This window comes from Malurus melanocephalus, unplaced genomic scaffold (genome assembly GCF_030028575.1).
Source record: "Malurus melanocephalus ecotype Western Australia unplaced genomic scaffold, MMel_1.1 scaffold_129, whole genome shotgun sequence".
In the NCBI taxonomy this organism is placed as follows: domain Eukaryota; kingdom Metazoa; phylum Chordata; class Aves; order Passeriformes; family Maluridae; genus Malurus; species Malurus melanocephalus.
In genome coordinates, this window is record NW_026623361.1 from 971,466 (window position 1) to 984,380 (window position 12,915).

The window sequence follows — 12,915 nt, forward strand, 5'->3', positions numbered from 1 at the left end:
ATTAGGTATCTTCTTGAAGGATATCAGAGSTGGGAGACAGAGGGTGCCTTGTCCAGCCCATTTACGCAGTGCAGCATACAGTCAGAGCRGGTGTGGTCATTAAAATCAAAACTAGACATTTGACAGGGAAAGGAAAAAAAAGATGAACAATCCCAGGTTATTTCTGGGGAGAAACTTAGCCGTTGAAAGAGAAGAGGTTGCCTGTAATGGATAAGCATAGAAGCTACTTCAAAGCACTTCCAGGGTACTTTTGTTTGAATGGAAAATTGCAAGAGGTTGCAAGTGGAACCAGACAACCTGTCAATAGTGCRTGAATAATTTCTTATTCTGGTTGCACAGCTTATTTCTATCCCATTCAAACATAAATCTTAGGTGTCTTCATGCTTTGGGACTTCTGACCCATCATAACTTGTGTCCCAGACTTCACCATGGACAGAAATACTGCAATGAGTTGTCTGTGCCCTAAATAAAGTCTAATCAGTGAGTTATTAAAGGGGAGCAGGCTAGCAGGAAACCCTAGAAACCCCATTGCCCTCCATTCAAGATGTTAACAAATTGTGGAATTTGATGATCTCAGCATCAGGGCCATGAAAGCGTCAGTTGCTGTCACCCATCACTGATAATCCAAGGATGGTTTTTGTGAACCATCTGAACCTGCTTTTAGTAACTTTCATCGCCAAGATCCCTAGAAAATATTGTCTTCATCCAAACAGCTAGTCTGGGCTTTAATAATAACTACTGTTGTTGTATCCCTCGTGTGATTTTGGCTAGARGACTCAGTATGGGGCAACAAAGAAGAATTGCCGTGAGGTGGGCTAAGAAGGAAATACAAATTTGATGTGTCCTCAGTGAAGACAGACTAAAGTACCTGGTGGTTACTGCACAGGACAAGGAGCCAGCACAGATCGAGTGACCATCCTGTAACTCATGGGCTGAGAATTTACCTTCTGGGAACTCCTCCTTGCTTTTCATCTTCCATCATCCTGCTTCCTATTTAAAAAATGGGCATTACAAAATCTCTGCCATAGCCCAGCCTCCCTCACTGTTCAGCATCTAAAACTCTTCAGGACAGGGCTTGCCCTCTTATGTACAAAACCTATTCACAGTGAGTCCATTTTTGTTTGATGCCTTCCAATCCTAATACAAATCAAACTGGACTACAAAACCCTGCAATATCCCACCTGGTGATAAATGTCACTGCACCTGGATTTTAGCAAGGAAATTCAAGATTAGTGAATTAAAGGACAAGCCTGTGACCACTTAACAAAACAGAAACAGGAGAAGGTCACAGACCTTTCTGTCTTGTAGTCTCTCATGTACAACCTGACCTTCTTATAGAAGCACTTCAAGATACCACTTTTTCAGAAATTTTTTATAGGCTCTACACTGGCTAGTGAGATCTAAAATAAAAGATTAACCATTGTTCTGAAAGCATTCTGTTCTACTAGAGGACCTCRGAAGCATCAATGGCTCTTTCAGTACCATTCTATGGTACTCAGAATGTTGCTGTTCTACCCTAAAGGTGCATGGAACCTCAAAGTTTCCAGTAGTTACTGAAGCAAAAGAACTATTGATGTAGTCGGCGGCAAATTAAAAGAGTTATCTGGTTTTCACACCTCTTCTTACCCTTACAGACAGGACTGTAAGTGTTGCTGTGAAATTACATATGAAAAAAATGAGGATGCTWAAGGTTGTCATGCATAATAATTTTGAACAATTTCAGGTTTTCCCAAATGACTGGTGACTCTGGGTGACTCCTTTGAGAGAGCAGTTGTTCTGAAATTTATAAGCCCACTAGAGAACCAAGGTAGGGTAGGATGGATCAAACTTCAAGTGTTCAAAACTTCTCTTGCCAAGGAGTGCTTGGCCCATGCTGGCTCTAGTTGCTTCAGCCCTTGATTATCCTGCTGTGTGCTATTAAATTAGTGGTCATCTACATTCCCTCACCCATCCTTCCAGTTGTTGTATTCATTTCTCTTATCCATCTTCCCAGCTGCTGTACTCCCATTACTGCTCCCACAGCCAGTTCCAAAGGCAGAAGTTTGGGCAGGAGTCCAGACAAATTAAAATCTCACTTGAAGTGGGAACAATTCACTTTGTTACTTCCCAGATGAGTACTGAGAGCAACCACATGGCCCATCCAGACCACTGCACTCTGCCTCCTAAGAAATACCACCTACAGTGAGCAGAGCCTCATGGCTCCAAGCCCTAAGCTTTAAAGATCTTTGCTTTACTGACAGCATGGRAGAATAGGTAGATGGCATCTCCATATATGGTTGTAAGGAAACATGTGCTGCAAGAGCCTCAGCCTGAATACGCCAAAATTAACCACATCCCTCTCTCCTAGCTCAGTGTATTTGCCTTCAAAAATTATGGCTGTGGTGGTTTGGTTTAGCAGCTCCGGGGTGTGATGCTGTCTTTACTTGACATTTTGACAAGAGGTGTGAGKTGGTTGGGGTAATAGGATTTCATTTGGGGATTGCAAGGGTGGAGAAAGTTTTTTTTTGTGTTTCTGGCTGAGTGTCTGCCTTTTGTAGGATGTCATGTGCTGATGCTTTGTTTTTATTGGTACAGACTGTATTTTTAATGGATGGCAGGATGCCTGGTGACTGGATGGGATATCATTTACAATGTCAAAATAAATAAATGAACTAATTGTGTTTAGCATGCAAATTGCTGGCTTTGTGTTTTATTATATATAAAAGCTAATATTAATGGAAATTAGTGGATTCTTTAGAATTTAGCCACACCATAGAACAATGAATGAAATTTTTAATTTGCTGCTTATAAATTAAAGAAAAAAGAAATAATTTAAAAGCTGTGYGTACACAAAAAAGGGGGCAACATATTAATATAGTCAGAAAGGAAACCTAGATGTGAAACTGCAGCACAACACTGTATGTCACCAGGAAAGCTAATTCTTATCAGATCTTTTATACTGACTCATGTCCACCAAGAATACAGGACTGAGACCACTCTTATTTATATCAATAATATTGCAAGAAATAACAGCATAAAAAGAAAACCAATGCTCTAATCCATTGAATTAAGAGCAGACATATTCAATACGTCTCAAACCAGAGAGGCTAAAACTAGGAGTTCAAAAATCTCAAGAGAGAATAATGAATGGTGAATTCTGAGGATCTGTTTTTGGCCAAGTGTTTTCTACATTTGTGATACAATGCAGAGGATCACAAGCTGGTGGATTTAAGAACTAAAATGTCAAATGAAGACTTATATGAGAGTATTTTCTAGTATTTGCTAGCATTTGAAAGTGCTTTTCAAGACAGACAAATGCAAGATAATACATCAAGTGTAAAATATGCAGGTCAAGCAAATAACTCTGGAGTTGTTAAAGATAATCCCTTTAACATGAACTTTTCCTGATATCAGGTTGCTGAAATGACAAGCATAAACATGAGAACACTGAGTAGACACAGGAAATTGTTCTTAACCACTGTATATTGCATTAGTGCAATAATTACTGAAAGTGCATTTCTGGTGTTAACACTTCAAAAAGTGATATTGTAAAGAGATCATACAAACTCCGAAGAGTTACTCCAAGCCACAAAAATTTATCTTAGGGCAAGATAATGCTCCATGTTCTATTCTATTTCAGAAAAGGTTCAAGGTATATTTTCCTGTGACCTGTAAACATCTTCATGGAAACTATATTCCTATCTGGAGATGGTCACTAAAGCTAAAACAAAAGACAGTGGGATGAAACTCAGTGTTTAGAAGACAAATTCAAAATAAARATATGGCACATGCTTTAGCAGTGCTACTGATTAAACATCTGAAGAACACAATACATTACATGGTAGGTGGTGCATAGAACCTCAGAGTTTCCAGTAGTTATTGAAGCAGAAAGAACTATTGATGTGGTCAATGGCAAATTAAAAAAGTTATCTGGCTGTCACACCTCTTCTTACCCTTATAGCTAGGACTGTGAGAATTGSTGTGAAATTTCATGTGAAAAAATTAGGGTGTTAAAGGTTGTTCCCTTATTTTAGGGCCTTATACCTCAACAGTATTTATTCTTTGAAATACACTGTAGCAAAAAGCTCTGTCTTTGAAACACCATTTGGTGGGTAAGGTTCTGTGCCCTGTGTCACAAAAAATACAGATTATGTGGTCAAAATGGCGCCTTAAAGTATTCATTGAATAATTTAACACCATTCAATGTTTAGCTATTTTTTTCTATATCCATAACCATCACACCTGAGATTTTCTTCTTGCCTTACATAATTTTCCATTTCCTAGGCTGTTAGGAAATCTACCAGGGCCAGCAAAAGTACTGAAAATAGGGATAGGGATTTGTAAAGTTCTTACAAATGATTTCTCCAAAGCAAAGATTTAAATGTATGCATCTGCATTTTTAATTTTTTAATTTGTATCTTAATCAATAAAACTGATTTTTAAGAAATTGCACCTCTAATGCTTGCAGTAACTTCAGAAATATGTGGAAAATATAGAAAATGTAATAACATTTTCTGCAAGATATTAAGTCATCAACCTAAAGATGTTGGACATATCAACCACCTTCCTTTCAGGACACAGAGGGATTGCTTCTTTATAAAGGATGAACCAAGTAAAGGAGGAAGAATCCAAGTTATTACCACAGACAATTCGTTGAATCAAAGAACCTCAAGAAGACTAAACTGCAGGTTAGAAGATGTGGTCATGCTGGAAGTAGTAGATTTTTCAGCAATCCAAGTAACTTTATGAAGTGGAATGTCAGGGGAAGAAACCAGCAGACAATAGGAGAAGGAGCAGAGATGTTTATGAACTGGAAGCACCTGCCTTCAGGAAGATGAGGTTCAAAAACTGTGAGAAAAGACATTGCCTTTACTCAGAAAAAAAAAAAAAAAAAAGGATTATGCATAAAAAGAACCTTATGCATTAAAGAATATAGAAGGAAACAAAGTCCTTAAGATCCACTCATCAGGTCAGAGACTACAGTCTTTCAGGTAGGAAAAGATTTTCTTGACAAAAAGCTACTTTTAAAGGAAAAAAAAAATCTTGGTACTTATGAGAGTGTGGTTACATACCACATGGTAGAGTAAATGCACAGAGTGGAAAGTTTACCAAAGCAGTCCCATCCCCATCCCATGATTTGTATCTGTCACAGCAGGATCTACTGTCCTTGTTCAGTCCATCCACTGGTGTTGGAAGTGCTGGGATCTGTGWCTGCATTTATCTCTCCACAGCTGTGGTCTGTGCTGGGGGCACTGTGACCGTTCCACTCCCTCCATGGCCGCTCCTTTCCCGGCTGGCTGACAATGGAATGACAGCTCTAGCTGAGAGGTGACATGGAATGATGTGGGCTCATCATCTCTGAGCTAGAACCAYGCTCCTGCAGACTTTGACAATTAGAAGTGAAACTTTGCTTGGACTCTGTCATCAAGAGGGAAGCCAATGTGGACAGCAGATTTCCAAGACAATATGCTTTTGGCAATGTGTGCTGTTTCGCAGATGGACTGTTACATTTTGTTCTCTTTGGAACATATTTAGCATGCATGACTTCTTTTCCTAAGTAATGAATTCTATAATCATACTACAAATTTCTGTGGGTCACAGTAGTAGCTATGGCTCTTTCTGTCTTTTGATCAGCCATTGACAAAAGTGGGTATATTTTTGCCATCCTGATTATTTGAGAACCACTAGCACCATGGGATTCAACACAGTGACCCCAAAGATTAATTTGACAGTTGTGAGAGCACAGGTCTTGCAGATTGGAAAAGGTTTGCCATGGAAAAATCTTCTTCCCCATTGTACAAGGAGGTGTGGATGATTTTGGAGCCCTATGTCTTTATTTTGTTTTGCCCGTGTTTTTGTCCCACTGTTTTACTGTCACAACCCCAGGAGCTAACCCTGCTCTTAAGATGCAGTGTTCTGGAAGAAAGGCTCAAAGCTGACAGCTCGTTCCAGAATCTCTGTCTGCTCAAACACTGAAGCTCGTTCAGTCATTTATAACCCTCAGGGCTCCATTTTAAAATAATACAAAGATTGGATGTCTGTTTTTTATAGGCGTAATTGCAGGCCAGGACTAAACATCCGAGCTCAGTAACATGAGTATCAGTTCCAAGATTACTTGGAACAGAGCACTTTCCCCAAACTTCTCCCCCACTCCTTATTTGGACGCTGAAAAATAATTTCCTCAGTAGTAGATTTTTACTCAGTGAAATCACATGTTTTCTCAAAACTTTTTTTTTTTCCTCAAGATAATTACGTTTGATAAGAAAAGGGAAGAAATAACAATGCCACATTCCTAAACTGCAGACTGAAGCCAAATTCAAACTGCTGCTGTGTGGGGTCAGTGTTTTTTCCAAGGACAACTGACCCCGCTGAGTTTGGACACAATCCAAGATCAACTCCCTAAACACCTGTTTAATTGCATATTTCACTGTCTGAGGACTGGCCATTGATTGCTGAATTAATTTTTTATCTTCATCCCATATGCATTAGGTTATTAGTTGATGGCTAAACAAGGATTAAAGTGAGTTTTTTTCACATAGAGGGTCAGTCTGGAAATGGATCCTAAATAAGTGTGAGGCATGAATCTGTAATTCTGCTCCCTCTGCCTGGTATGAGTATTGCTCAACATGTGTCACAGGTTCTGTGTCTCCTGCCAGCTATCGGAGCCTTTCCTTAGCTAGCGCACTTTTCTCATTACTCCTCAAAGATGATAAACAACAGCTAAACTGTGAAGGACTCTGCTCTTTGGGCACAGTCCTAGTCCTGCTGTTGTGGTTGAGATTCACAGGACAGCCATGCAGAGAAGTGCACAGCAAGGGGACTGAAGGGCCAGCAGCCTCTCYCCTCTCTGCTCGGAGCAGACCTGTGCGTGGCTCATACCCTCAGCATCACCTGCATGGCCACAGCTCCTCACTCCCACCAGTTCCAGGGCTCCCTGTTGGTGTGAAATCACAGCCATTTGTGTGGACTATTCCTGGTGTCCCATGAGAGCTTTTACACAAATGCACAGTTAGCATGCTAATTCTGGGGTCAAACATAAGACAAACTACTAATTTCAACTAAGAGCTTTGCTTAAACATGGAAACTCCATGGACTGGAACATAACTGTGTTCTCTGGATTAATGATTTCCTGCTGCAGGTTCTGCACATCTTGTGAAATGCAGGATCAGTGCATGTGATTTGGGAATCTCAGCTATTTCCCTGCTGCAATTATTTTATTTCAAGTAGCTGCAGTAGGTCAGAACAAGAGGGACCCAAGTACCCTGCTGAAGTGAGGTAGACGTTATTATTCCACTGATGACACTGAACCTGCTGAATTAGGAGATACAAAGCAGTTTTTGCTCAACATGGTTTTATCTTCATCAGGAAACATTTTTTCAGCYGAATAAATGAAGTGTTATTGTTGTTTCTCGAAGTTACCTATTTTGTATGATCTGCTGGTAGGATGGTGAGAGGAGCCAGTGAGATTTTTTTGAGAATACTCCCAGCTGCTGGGAGGTTATCTAAGTAGCACTTTCTCTTGCAATGGAAACAAAAAAGTGCTGTCAGAGACAGGAAATGCACACTCAGAAATAAGAAAAAAGATCCTTACAATCATCCCTTTGCTGCATGATGTGAAATAGTTCTGTGCAAGAATTTCTAGTGAAAGCTTATAAAATTTTACAGAAGAGGAGTAGAACCATTAACACTAAAGAAGTGAATTTTCTGTGGCTGAATTGTATATTTTCTCTGCGATTCTATAGGGTGGTTGAAGAAGACCCTGAAAGAAAGAATGTATCAAAAATATAGGCATTTAAATCATTATTTATAAAGCTTTTAAACATGTCTGTGAAATCGTATTGGCTTCTCCTCCAAGAAATTTTTTCAAAGACTTTTCTGTTAGAGTACAGAACATGAGAGAACTAAAAGCAGAGAACTGCTATTCCCACTTTTGTTCCCTGGGGAGCTTTGAGAAATCTCAAGCACAAATAGTCCAGCCAGCTGGTTTAGCCAATTGGTGGTCAGTTTACATTTCCTCTAATAAGTGAACTTCTTGACCGTACATTTTAACTGAGTCATTAAGAGCTCCTTTTCCAAGTGTTTTGGCAGGCTAAAGAGGACTGGGACTGGGAATAAACCACAATAACTAGTAAAGAAGAGAACAGTCCGACTTTTAATACGGCAGAAGAAATTGATCCAAATGGATCCAGAAATTAAAGCCGCAGTGAAAACAGAGGGATACAAATATCCACCTGCAGGTTATAACAGAAACTTTCATTGGAAGGGCTGCTTCTTCCATTAAAATGTAGCCACCTTGGATGTGCAAACAACTGAAAAAAAAGAGAGATTCTAGGCGAGCCATATGTACAAATCCATAGAGATAATACAGAATGAATGCCACAGTCACTCTCACAGGATAACTCGAAATCCTCAATATGCATGAGAAAAAGATTACAAGGGATCTCTGTTATGGGGAACTGGAACAGTGGAATGAGATTTCTCCCTAATTGATCTCTCACAGAAGCTTCAGCAATAATCACCAGCATCTCATTCAGTAAAGGACTRCATTCAGAGCTGCTTGACTCGAGCATGCAAGGAGGCACCAGCTGGAGGCAGTGCCATTGGAAACTGCGTAAGCTTTGACTTTCTCCAGGAGGCTTGCACCTTATTCCATCAACTTAGCCATTAGAACCACAGAAAAGAGATTGGTTTGCAGGATGTATGTCTGGAAGCTCATATGTTGAAGTAGAAACAATCACCAAATATGAAGGATTTTTTTTCTCAGTTTTTCAGAGAAATGAATCTTCAGTTTCATGGAGTGAAAATTCCGTCAAGATCATCCAGATCAATGCTTCTGTTTTATGCCAGGATCAATACAGAGGAAGATCTGTCCTTCTCACAATTGATTTACTGATTGACAGGTGGGCCAGGACTCCTGCAAATGTTAGGTAACTTCTATTAGTAATTTTCTTTGATGCAGTTTCAGCCCCACATCTTGTCCTGCCTGTCATGGTCCTGCTCAAAACTGGCAGCTCTTGGGGCTAAACAAAGCACAGCTTTCTGCCTTTAAAGGTTCTGCACATCTTTTTTGAGATTTTGCTGTACCAGAATGTCACAAATCTTGACATTTTCTGTCTTAATTTAAGCCCTAAAGGCAACTGAATGGGGTTTAACAGAGAGAGAGAGAGAGAGAGAGAGAGAGAGAGAGAGATAGGGAGAGGGAGCGGGGAAAAAACCCTTTGACATGAAACACCTCTTTTTCCAGGGAGCCATGAACTGAGAGTAAGGAGAGCAGGAAAACTGCCAGTAGACATCCACATCACACACTGACTGGAACAAAGTAAACCTCCCATATCCACACAGTTTTCATTTATCCAGGACGGTTTGCAACCCTGTTGGCTGGCGACAATTTTTGGAACATTGCAAGAAAATGTGGTTCAAGCATTATAAAGCAGTGAATGCCAAATCTGAGTTAAAGCCAGTTATTTGAGCAGGGGTTATAGGCATTTTCCAATGATCACCACCACTGAAATAAATAAATAGATGGCTCGCTATRTATACACTCAGAGGGGAATGTTGCCCAACACTCATAGCTCTTTGCTATTAACAGTAATGAGGACACAGCTGTCTGAGCCTGGAAGCCAGTATTTGCCGAGATTTTTCTTCTCCTCTGGCTTTCTTCCACTACCCATTCCTTGCTTATAAAAGAGCCCAAAAGGTCCTAACATTTATACAAGAATTACCTTGGCTTTGTGGTGCTTTTGAGATTGTTATAAAGCATGTTGACACATGGATGGATTTGAAACTCAGATGAAATATGAAAAACAATTTTTTCCCCTGATAAGGTCCCCAATGCCCTTAGTGCCAAACATAACACTCTCTTTRGTTAATCATGACAGCTCCTGGAGCAGTTGGCAAGAGTTGCTGCCATGGGCAGAGATCTGAAGGTCTACCTTCTTAAAAAGGACTTCTAAATTTCACTGCCTGCAGACCCTGGGGTTCTGATGTGAGTTTTGAGTCACATGCAACTGGTTAGCTCTACAGAGCCTCCAAAGCACATACAAAGGCAACCATTCCATTCAAAGGTCTTAGAGCACTTTAACACCAGTGTAAAACTAATAGTCTATGTGACAGAAAGAATATCACTTTGATTTTATGGGAGCTTTCAATATATTAAAGGCTAGAATCAGTATCAGACACAGGCTACTGCCCTTCRGCACTGCCGTTTCAGAACCATTGCACCAGGCATGTTAAAGTTGACTTCTGTAAGTCACCTGGTCCAAGCCTCCACTTGAAGCGGGGACAAATCTGTCAGGCTGCTCAGGGCAGTTGAGGTTTGAATTTCTCCTTTAGCCACCAAGTTTTTTAACCTCTATTCCAGTGTTTGACCACCTTTGCTGTGATAACATTTCTCCTTATAACCAGTAAGCATTTCCCATGTTGCAATTTTTGCCCATTCCGGTCCATAAGCACCTCTGGCTTCATCTTCTCTACACACATTAGACAGTGGAAGGCAGCACGCAGTACAATTCCTYCATGAGCCTCATGTTCTGAAGGCAGGGTAAATGCACTTCTCTCAGCCTCTCCTTGTGTTGCCACCCTCTAATCACCACAGCAGTCCTTGGCAGCATGTCCTTCAGTGTGCCCAGGCTTTTTTATGCCAGGAAATCAGAACGATTGGGAGAACTGGGTGCCTCTGAAGGCAACAGAAATCAAYTGCACTCTGAATTCTCTCCTGGAGGTAGTTAAGAGAAAATAGTTAAAATGTCAATCTCTGCTTAATTTAGTAGCAGCTATTGAGGTCGATTAACTATTTCATGGGATGCTGTACAAACACAGAACCAGACTGCACTACTCACATGCAGACCTGCACATTTTCATCCCCAGATCTTCAAGTTAAGCCAGATTCTTTATACCAGAACTCAGAAATCACTAGCTAGTGCTTCAAGCTGACTAGTGTCACAGGCAGTCCCACCAGCTCTCACATTACCCATGAAAGCTCAGACAGGCACATGTTTGCACTGAGCATTCCCAAGCCACATGGTTCATTTCCAAGTAGCCTAGCATGAATAAAACCCTCATGTTCTCTTTAGGTAATTAAAAAAAAAAAAGAAAAGTAAATAAATAAACAGAAGAGACAATGTTCCCAACCAGCAGGAACATTTAATCTCTGTGATTATTCCTGGAGCAAACTCCTGCTTTTACTCTCCAGAAGGCACATCCCAATGAATTTTCCATCATGTGGGGCTGCTGTAGTGGAAAGTTAATTTACATTTTTTTCTTTATCATAGTACTTTATTAGCCCCTTATTGCCACAAGGTCTCAGGTCATACTGAGCCATGCAAGGGAGCAAGTCCATTTTAGAAGGCACAGACTCCAGGACAGAAGCAAGCCTAGCAAATTCTTAGCATGATTAGCATTCTACAATTAGTCTTTCTAATCATTTCCAATCAGATACTGCAGACAGTTCATGTCATGTCCTCTCCCCAGGCCAAAGGGAATGAACCATGGATAGATTATATATTTCTGAAAGTTTCATGTCCCAAGCTTCTAGATGTCTGCTTGAYGTTTTTGTGGAGCAGAATGTCATGGTATTGTGTATACAAGACAACAATACTTCACTTACCAGCTCCGGAATGCATGTGACCTGCTGGGCCATATAATGGCTGGCAAATAGTCAAATGCTCGTTACCTTTAGAGGTATTCTCTACTCTGTATTGGCCTCTTTAGAGGTATTCTCTAGGATGCACCTATGGCACCTATGCCATAGTCCTCTGGGCTCAAATCTGTATTTGTGTTTATTGCCTTGATAACGTGGAGATAAAGTTTTCACTTTTTTCAGTTAAATTCATGGGCAGTGTTTGAAGTCTTATGGGTAACACTGTAAAGTTCTCTTGTGTCACTTTTCATCCATGACTAGTTATATATCTTGAAAAAGTTAATAGGAACAAATTTTGTCCCAAAATTAAATGTGCCACCTGAAAAACATAATACAGGTTTTACAGAATYGTATCTTTGAACAGCACTGATTTAGTGGGGAAGAGCACGTCCTTTCTAAAGCTGGCATGCTCCAGTCTTTTGGGATGAGTGCATGAAAACTGAGAGCTGTCAATGCACAGTTCTGGGCCATTCCATCACAAAGTCAGCCCTGCTTTTAATTAAAATAATTTCAGTCTGCTTCTGAAATAGACCTCCAGATGCAGCGCTCAGTGATTTACTGGCAGTGAGTGTTGTATGTATTGCTGCAGTCTACCTTTGGAGAACATGAGCATGATCCAAGGCTGCTCCAGCCTGTGTTGGGTTTGGGATTCCCCACAGGGTTTGCAATAGCAGGAAATTAGCAACATGCTATGGCTGTCGGATCACATCKCCTCTCCCTGGCCAGATTCCTGCTCCAGGATTAAGGAGTGGCAGTCTGGCAAACAGAGTCTGCTCTGCTCCAAGATTCMTTCCTCGGAAAGGGGATGTCAGGCTACCCGTTTGAGCTATCTCAGCCTTGCATGGCTCAGCCACAGTGACAATAAATGTTATTTAATGGGTGGAGGCTCTTACCCATGCTATGAACTTTTCTCTGCAGTGTTAGATAAAGCAAACTGTTTTCTTTTGTGTCTCTGTGCACGCTGGAAACTGGAAACATATCAAAGATCTCAAAAGTACAGTAACCCACACCTAACAACATCTATCCCACCCCCAACTTGTGTGAGACTCTTTCTTGCTAAAAATTGTTCCAGGCAGCTTTTAAATGATTCTATTGTTACATTTTGTACTATTCCTCCGCTACAACACACCTAGTGTGCTCTTGCAYAACTTGATACACTGCAGTGCCATAAAGGGCTTTACTATGTTCAGTCTAAAAGTAATTTTCCTCCATTTCAGCAAATTATACCCTATTCAGCAATTAYCATTCTTTTGTACCACCCACCCTACAAACTTCTGCTTCTGTGTCATTTACAGGTC

At 40.5% G+C, this 12,915-nt stretch overlaps 1 protein-coding gene across 1 annotated transcript in view; it reads right to left on the minus strand.

The window, feature by feature from the left end:
* FBLN5 (fibulin 5) overlaps window positions 1-12,915 on the minus strand; it is a 50,960-nt gene that overhangs the window by 23,250 nt on the left and 14,795 nt on the right. The gene's annotated exons all lie outside the window — the stretch shown is intronic.